General features: G+C 40.1%; 1 protein-coding gene across 1 annotated transcript in view; it reads right to left on the reverse strand.

Annotated features, from left to right (window-relative positions):
- ABCB11 (ATP binding cassette subfamily B member 11) overlaps positions 1 to 2,248 on the reverse strand; it is a 110,112-nt gene extending 107,864 nt beyond the window's left edge. The window contains exon 1 of the mRNA XM_023189708.2: positions 2,050 to 2,248. The gene's annotated coding sequence lies outside the window, so the exon portion shown is untranslated. The remainder of the gene's footprint in view (positions 1 to 2,049) is intronic.
- Positions 2,249 to 8,532: the final 6,284 nt, after the last annotated feature.

The following is an 8,532-nucleotide window of genomic DNA, read 5'->3' on the forward strand; positions in this document are numbered from 1 at the left end:
CCATTTAATTTTCACCCAAATGCTATTTTTTGAAACATGTTGACCTTTTCTAGACTTAATTAAGGAGGAAGAGTTTTTTCCACATTCAGGTCAAGATGGTAGGAAGAATCTGAATGCCCTCAAAGCCATTGAGGAGCTGAGGACAGTGAGGGGAACCAGGCCAGGCCCGGGAGTGGAGAGCACCTCCCCCCACCATGCCCCACATCACACTGAATATTCTGATCATGCGAGGGTCCCTCCGTGGCTTTTCTCTTGTGAAGTCTTACCCTCAGTAAAGCCTTTCAAGACCCCAGCCCCACAAACTCTCCCTTCACAGAGCTGCTCACAGAGAACAGAATTGCCCCTACTCCTCTTCAATTTGGATGTCTTTTCTAAGGTACAGTTTTCTTTTCTTTTTTTTTTTTAAACCCTTAAAACATCTTTCACTGCTGACATTTAAAAATGTAGGTAGGACACCTTTGTTATTATCAGCTCAGCAAATGATTTCTTTATCTGAAAGATCATTAGAGGAGGAAAGAAACATTAATATATGCTAAGAAACAAGGAAAATAGAAAAGCATTATTTTCCAGATAAGCTCACTGTGGGTTGATGCTGTGTGTCAACGCTGTGGGAGACCGTCTGGAGATAGACTAAAATGAGGCCCTTCCAGCCCTGAGGGCTGTGGCTGATAGAGAAGGGAAATAAACACATGTGATCCCATTGGCCACATAAGTCCTTTTTCAGAGGCACCACTGAGGTAGAGGACTAAAGAATTGCTTAGGAAAAAAATAGAATGTTAACAAAGTTAACTGCCACAGCGATTCTTTGTCTCTAAATGTACAGTGCTTTCCTCTTGACCAAGCAAAACATAACTCCAGTATTTGATTTCTGCAATGAAACTTGGGCATTTTATAGCAAGTGTAGCATTTTAAAACCACAAAATGGGCATTTTTCCCCCTAAATAGCTTCTTAATCAGTTTTTAGGAGTCATCCACTACTATTTGTCACCATTATTCTTGGTACTAGGAAACAAAAATTATTCAAGGGGCTTGCAATCTAGAGTGGGGAGGAGTGTAAACAGAAGCTCCTAGACAGGGAAATGGAGGCTTCAATCAGAGGCAATCACAGTGTTACAGAGCACAGCAGGGAGAACCAAGGTGACGGGGTAAGCCGTGAGGGGACATGGTTGCCCATAGAAAAGAACTTCTGTTAAACAAGAGCTCATAAATAAGTTATCACTTCAAATATTTAATAATAACCACTACTAGATCAGAATATTAAAGTTTTAGGTTATAACCACTATAATTTGTCTCTAACATCTCTAAAAAGCTATTCCCCCTCAAAAATGTTGACAAATACTGTCTTTTATTCTGAGTGTGAAGTGTGAATAATATTTGATCTCTGTGCTCAAGTCATTAGTGGTATGTGATTCCCACTGGCTTGAGTAACCTAAAAACTGAAATTAAATCCTAGAAATCAACTTTCTCCCCTCTAAACATGCATCCACAGCTAATTTTTTTTTAGTATCTATATTTTTGAAAACCGAGAGAATGAGGAAATGAGTACAGTGTTGGAGAAAAGATAAAGTCCGTGTAGTTCTGTATCAAACCCGCTTTCAAGGGTAGAATTTGTGATCATTGAATTTGTGATTATCAGAGCAAACAGAATTGTGCTTTCATAAAGCCAAGTTAAAAAAGAAACCCACTGGTACTTTTACTTTGAGCAGATTATTCAATCTATTTGGTCATTTGTACCACACACCCATGTACACCACACACATACTCTCTCTCTCACACACACACACACACACTCTCTCTCTCTCTCTCTCTCTCAAGAGATTGATGCATGAACTAGCATTACTATAAAGAAGACAGCAACCAAGAGTCATCTGTATTCTGTACAATGTTATGAAATAATTAATGCATCCTGAAAGTTTCTATCCAAGCATTGTAGCGTTATTTACACAGGACAAGAGACCAATCTTTAATAAATCAGAAACACTACACCCACAAAGTGAGAGTTAAAGGGAAGAGGGAATGAATTTGCAGAGACAAGTATAAGTTACTTACCTGTGAACATGAATTTGAGGAAGCCAGAGGAAATAATGGACTCCACTGTGGAGAGTCAAAAGGTTTCACAACCTTTTCCAACCTCAGTTTTCATCATTCTAAAGCACTGAACAGAATTCAAGCTTTTTCGAAAACATTATCTATTTGCCTAAGGGTCAATGTCCCTGAGGGCAGCCTAAGCACAGTTCAATGACATATGAGAAACATACTCAGAGCAATAACCCCAAACACAGAGTGTGCTTGGGAAACCCTCTGAGGGTGTCAACAGGCCTTGGAAAGTGCTGATTCACCTTTAAAGGAGAGGCAAATTGAGCAGAGTGGGCCCAGCAAGAAGCCTGGAATTCGGGCTATCCCAACCCTTATTTTTTACAGGCCTGTAGTTGTGAATACTTACTTAAAAATATAACAAGACAAAAAAAAAATACCTTTAAACTTTCCCCCTCAATATAAAAGATTACTCTTGGAAAAATCCCTGGTTGCAGGCTCCAGATGCTCCTGACCCAGCCATAGAATTTTGTGGCGACAAATACCCTAAAAGAACACCTGAAACAGTCTTGCACAAAAGTCTGAGTGCATAGACAACTCTTGCACCCTGGCATGAACGGTCATTAACCTCAGGCTTGGTACACCAGATGAAGCTCTGTATAAGCAAAGATGAACGATTTTTTAAAGGTTCAAATGAACAGAATCTCAAGTCAAATAAGCACATGGAGCTCCTCCAATATATTTGTGCTGCCTCTTCCTCTCCCTTCTTGTGAATCTTTCCATTTTTCCTACAATGTTCTTATTTTTTCTCCTTTGCCTGAACTTACTCTTTCCTAAATGCATCTCACTCCAGCCTTCAGCAATGAATAATAATAGGCAACATTGGTCAGGACTCTTGGTTGGGTGCCTGGCCCACTTCAAAAATGTTATTTGTATCACCTCATTTGGGTAGCCCTAGGAGTTGGGTGCTATCGTGTCATTTCTCTTTTATAGTTGGGGAAACTGAAGCACAGAGAGGTTAAATAATCCACCCAAGGTGTAACAACTAGTAGATGTGAAGCCCAAGCCAGTCTGTGCTAACCTTCTTCCACTCTGTGCTCTGAAATGCAATTGATGGGACAGTGCTTCTCAATTTTCAGAAATTAAACTGTAAGATCAAATTTTCTCAATTTTAGGTTTCTCTGTCATAAATTTTTCATTAAAATTCAGCATCCACCATTTTTTTCTCTACTGGAATTTATGTATAAGATGGTTTATGACTTAGCCCATAAACCTGCATGGTTTATGACTTAGCCTACAAAACCCAAAATTATGACGTATAATCTTATATGTTATTATATTTATATGTTCAAATCTCAATATATCAAGGTCAGCAAAGAGAAGCAAGATTTCTAGATGTTTCCTCTATCCAAACTGGATGGGTTGCCTTCTGAGGTGACGCAAATGTAGTAATATCGGATTTGGCACCAATTGGGACCCAGGAAAAAGAATTTTGCTTCACACAAAACCAAAAAGGCAACACAGCTATGTGGCTGTAGCTTTGATTGGGAAAAGATTCACGATACAATTTTGCTACCTTTGCTGTGCTAAAGTTATTGACAACAGTCAAAGGGTAAAAATGCCAACAAGAGAAAACTGTCAACTCAGGACCAGAGCTGATCTGCTCACAGGTCCGAGGGTCCTAAGACTTTCCTTCTGGTGGCATGAAGATTCAAGGGAAGACAAAAGCAGAGCGTTTTAGAGCTAGAAACAACATTGTATATATTGATATATCATCCAACAACCTCATCTTATAGATGAGAAAAGTGAAGACAGAGTGGCCATCCGTCCAGGGCCCTGGAGAGTTTAGGGTGTCTTTCTCTGCACCCTCATGCTGGCCCCTAGACACATCTGGGCAGTGTGAGTACTGAGTTGATCGTGCTTAATTCACTTCAGCTGTAGGCTTGTCTTCTTTATGCTTCACGGTCTGAAAATAGGTAGGGTTGTGGTCCCTACATTCATCCAATTAAAATACCAGCTTTTTTTGAATGTTTATGTGCCAAACACGGTTCTCAGTTCTGGGATTCAGGAATGAAAAAAACAGACGAGAATCCCTGCCTTAGGAATCTTATATTCTGGGGGCAGGGAGGGGGCAGTATAGACAGGAGACAAAGAAGTAACACATACAATACATCAGATAGTGTAAATGGTATGGAGAAAAGCATTGCAGGAAAGGGATATGATAGGGAGTGTGTGTGTGTGTGTGAGAGAGAGTGTGTGTGTGTATATATATGTATATGTGTCAGTAAGAGTGTGAGGGGAGAAGGATGTTGCCATTTTTAACTGGGTGTTATGGAGGCCCACTGAGATGGTGACATATGAGGAATGACCTGAGGGAAGTCAAGGAACAAGTACGTGGGTATCTGGGGGAACCGCATGGGCAAAGCTCTATGCAGGAGCATGCCTAGTGTGTGTAACGAAGCTGAACCTGGAGTGGAGTAAGCAAGACCGAAGTCAGTTGGGGATTATGTCAGAGTGGTGGGAATCAGGGAGTGCCATGAGCTCACAGGGCAGTGGCTCTGAAAACGTGCCTACTGGCCCAGCAGCAGCCTCCTCATTACCCAGTAGGAATGTATGTTCTTGGTCCTTTCCTGAGACCTACTGAATCAGAAACTCTGGGAGTGGGGCCCAATGAGCTGAAGCTTGAGAACCACTCCTGTAGAGCCTTGGAGGTCATTATGGACCAATTTGGAACCTGCTTCAAAACCATAGCAAAAATGTCTCAGAGAAAGCTCTAAACCACAATGGTAGAATTCAGCCAATAGCTGTTTAAAAAAAAATATTGAGGATTGCACTATGGAAGAGATAAAAGACGTTGCCATCACTTCACTCCTTGAATCATTCAAAAACTGATGATTGAGTGTCTTCTTTTTACAAGACACTCTGTCAAATGTTATGCTGGCTACCAAGTTGTACACATTACAGTTAGTGTCCTTGGGAAAGTTTAAACCTTAAAAGACTAATAAAGCTTAGCATATAAAGCAAGTAAGAATAAAAAAGAAAAACAGCAAATGTTATAATGTTTGATGCAGACCTTAAGTATTTAAAAAGTGACCCATCAATATGGATTTTCAAAGAAGGAAGGACTTGAGTTATATCTCAAAGTATAAGAGGCACCAGGTCATAAATACGGCATGAGTGCGCACAGGCAACATTGAAAGGACCAAGATGGTTACTGAGAGAAGAGGCAAACAGTGGCTTGTAAATTTGATTAAGTAGGTGAAGAAAGACAAAGAAGGGCTTTCAGTGCCAGTAGGATGAGTTGCATGCAGTCTAAGATAAGAACTTCTGTTCACGGCAAGCCAGGGCCAGTGTTTACAAAGCTGAGCCACAAGAAGGATGGGTTAGGCAGGAAGTCTTGCACACCAATCACAGAAGCTGGTTATTATCACCCTGAAAATCAATATAAATTGTGTAAAGTCAGCATGAGTCAGTTAACAATATAATTGGCTATTTTTTTTGTGGCATAGAGATTAGCAGAGAGAAAAATGTCTAGATTAGAGCTTTCTTAGGTAGCTTATGTGTTTTTAAAGCAAGCTGTGTGGAAGAACACAATTTCTGTAGTTTAGCTGACTGCAGAGGGAGGCAGAATGGTATAGTGAAAAGAGCACAGGCTTATGAAGTCACAAAGAACTGGCTTTAGATCCTGGTTTTGCCACTTGCTTGTTGGGTGATTTGGTTAAGGTAGTGATACTTGCTAATTATTTCTCCTCTTGTGAAGTCCAGTAGGCCTTGAATAAGGGGAAATTGGTGTTGAGCAAAGGTGCTCTGCTCCACGTAGTCATTCAGAGACCCAGGCTGACAGAAGCTCTACCATCCTCAACATGTGGCTTTTAAGGTCTCCTTGGACATGGACATCTATCCATCACACAGGAAGAAAAAATACGGAGCATTTTGTATGGACAGTTCCTATGGGCCAATCCTGGAAGTGGCATCCGTTACTTCTACTCAGATTCCACTGGAGAGGACAGTGCCACATAGCCATACCTAACTGCAAGAGAGACTGGAAGATAAGGTCAGGCTGTGTGTCTAGGAGGATTAGTTAAAAGTTGACCAATCTTAAGAGATGGTCTTTGAAATCACAAAGGTTTGTGTTCACTTACTAGCTATCTAACTTTGGACAAGTTACTTAATTTCCATTAGCCTCGGTTTCTTCATCTGTAAAATGGGAGTGAGAATACCACCTGCACAGGGTGATGAGGACTGCCTGAACTTCCCTGTGCCATGGATTCTGGGCAAGGATGCTGCTGGTGGAAAAGCGTTTTAGAAGTGGAGGCAATGCAGGTTCTCCTCCAGCGTGAATGCCACCGACCGGTTGATCTGACTCCCAGGGATTATGCTGTAAGATTAAAATATTTTAGTTTTGAGTCTGAGATTTCAGTCTATCTGGAAGGCATGTGGATGTGCATCCCAGACCTAACATCCCCCAAACACAGATTAGGCCCTCCTTAATCACATCCCACAGTCATGAGTCTGGCTGGATCTGTCCTGAAAAGAGAAACATGTTTAAGATTTGTAAGATAAACTTTCTCAATCTCATTCTTTAGGTCAAGGAGTCCCCATGATGCTGGATAAGGCATCAATAGTCCTGAAGTAGAAGCCTATCCCAATAAGTCAATCATATTCCAAAAAAAAAAAAATATTTAGTCCATGGTTGTGCAGGGATGATTCTTATTAGTGTAGTAGGATAACACTGTGAACCAATAACCCACGCATTTTTCCTCTTCTACTTTCTTTTATCCTGGGGCTCCTCCCACAAGTAGCCATGTAATTGAGTTGTGCACATTTTTTTACCTACCAAAATCAGTATATTCCTAATTTTGTCATGTAGACATGTAAAAAAGGACTGGAAGAAGTACAATATAAAAGTGATTATCTGTAGGTTATGCAAATGTGAATGAGGGTGGTTTTCACTTTCTTCCTCATGCTTTTCTGCATCTTTCAAATTATATACAATAAGGGTAAACTATTTTTTAAATGTATGTTATTAAATAAAAATAATAATGAATATGACAAAGGAAATAATAATACATAATACAATTTTATTAATGATTTTTAAAAATACATAGAGAGTCTAGCTATGTGGGTATTCTCCAAATATTAGTTGTAGTTCAGTCATTGCTTTTTTTCTGGGAAAACTCTGACTTCTGCAGAAGGGGTGGGGCCCTCATCTGGACATCACAAGCAAAGTTTCTGTGGATTCAAAGCCCATTAAGAACTTGGTTTATCCTAACACAGACCAGCCCCGTGTCGTGGTACCTGAAGCTCCTGTTCAGTGGTGTGCCCTGAATGTCCTGAACCTGGAGGTAGATCTACTCTATCCCAGCTCTCTGCCTCATTTGGCTCTCCCAAAAGCTGGCTCTCACTGATCCCCTTTGGCTCAGTGCCTAGTCTGCCCCACCTCCACATCAAGTCTGGGTGGGGCTCCTGGAATTCCTTCAGGCCTCACTTGTGGGCTATTTAGAGTAAAATACTAGGCACATACAACACTTCATTATGGTCTTCAAACCATGCTTCCTTTAAGATGATCTTAAGGACAAAAGTCAGAAATAGTGAGTTGAGTAAGTCCAATGTATTATTAGATGTTTTATGCTCCCTCTGTAGAATTAATAGCACCACATAAGACTAATTACAATCCTAGCAAGTTGTCATTTACAATTATCTAAATGAAATACATTGATCTCCACAGCACTCAGTACTTGGTTAGAATTTATATTTTTGTTTCTCGCTCTAATGAGGAAAACCAGCACAAAAATATGGACTTCATTCATAAGCAAATATTTTCTGATGTTTTTGAGTGTGGTAGTTCTTGTCTTTCCCTGAAGGCTCACTATTGTGCATAAAGTTATAAAAATTATAAGGGTACATTTGTAATGGCCGAATGAAAAGAAATAGGTGAAATAAACAAAGAAGAGGAATCAGAGAGAATTCTGCTACAGAACAAAAGTCAATTATAAGTAATTGTGCTTGCAGTGTTGAATATTCATTTGAACTGTAGAATTTATCACTGGCTAGGGGCAAGTCTGCCTGGGGGTATGGGTACATTGGGTTTTCATGTCTTGGATTATCCGGGACACCTCCCTTCTTAAAGTCATGTCTCAGTCTCGGAAGCTATTCCTTTGTTGAGGTGGAAGAGGAGGTGATAAGAAGTGGGTGCTTGTTAATAGTCAAGCATAGATCACAGTGATCTATGCCAAGTGGTTATAAATAAGCTGTGGGTGGTGCCTACTACTCCCTAGCTTAAAGCAAGGCAATTCATACTCAATGCAACATGCTTAGGTAATAAGAAACTAGTTTTACCAAATTAGTCAACACATCTTTGGACAGCAATCCAGTTGCCTCATGAAATCAAGATTCAGTTCTCTATATGAGCTTTTCAATCTAGAAAAATGTTGTTATAAATGTTGTTAAACTAATATTTTTATCTTTGAAGGGGAAAAAAGGAAGGCAGACATATTA

The sequence above is a fragment of the Piliocolobus tephrosceles genome, chromosome 11 (genome assembly GCF_002776525.5).
Source record: "Piliocolobus tephrosceles isolate RC106 chromosome 11, ASM277652v3, whole genome shotgun sequence".
Lineage (NCBI taxonomy): Eukaryota > Metazoa > Chordata > Mammalia > Primates > Cercopithecidae > Piliocolobus > Piliocolobus tephrosceles.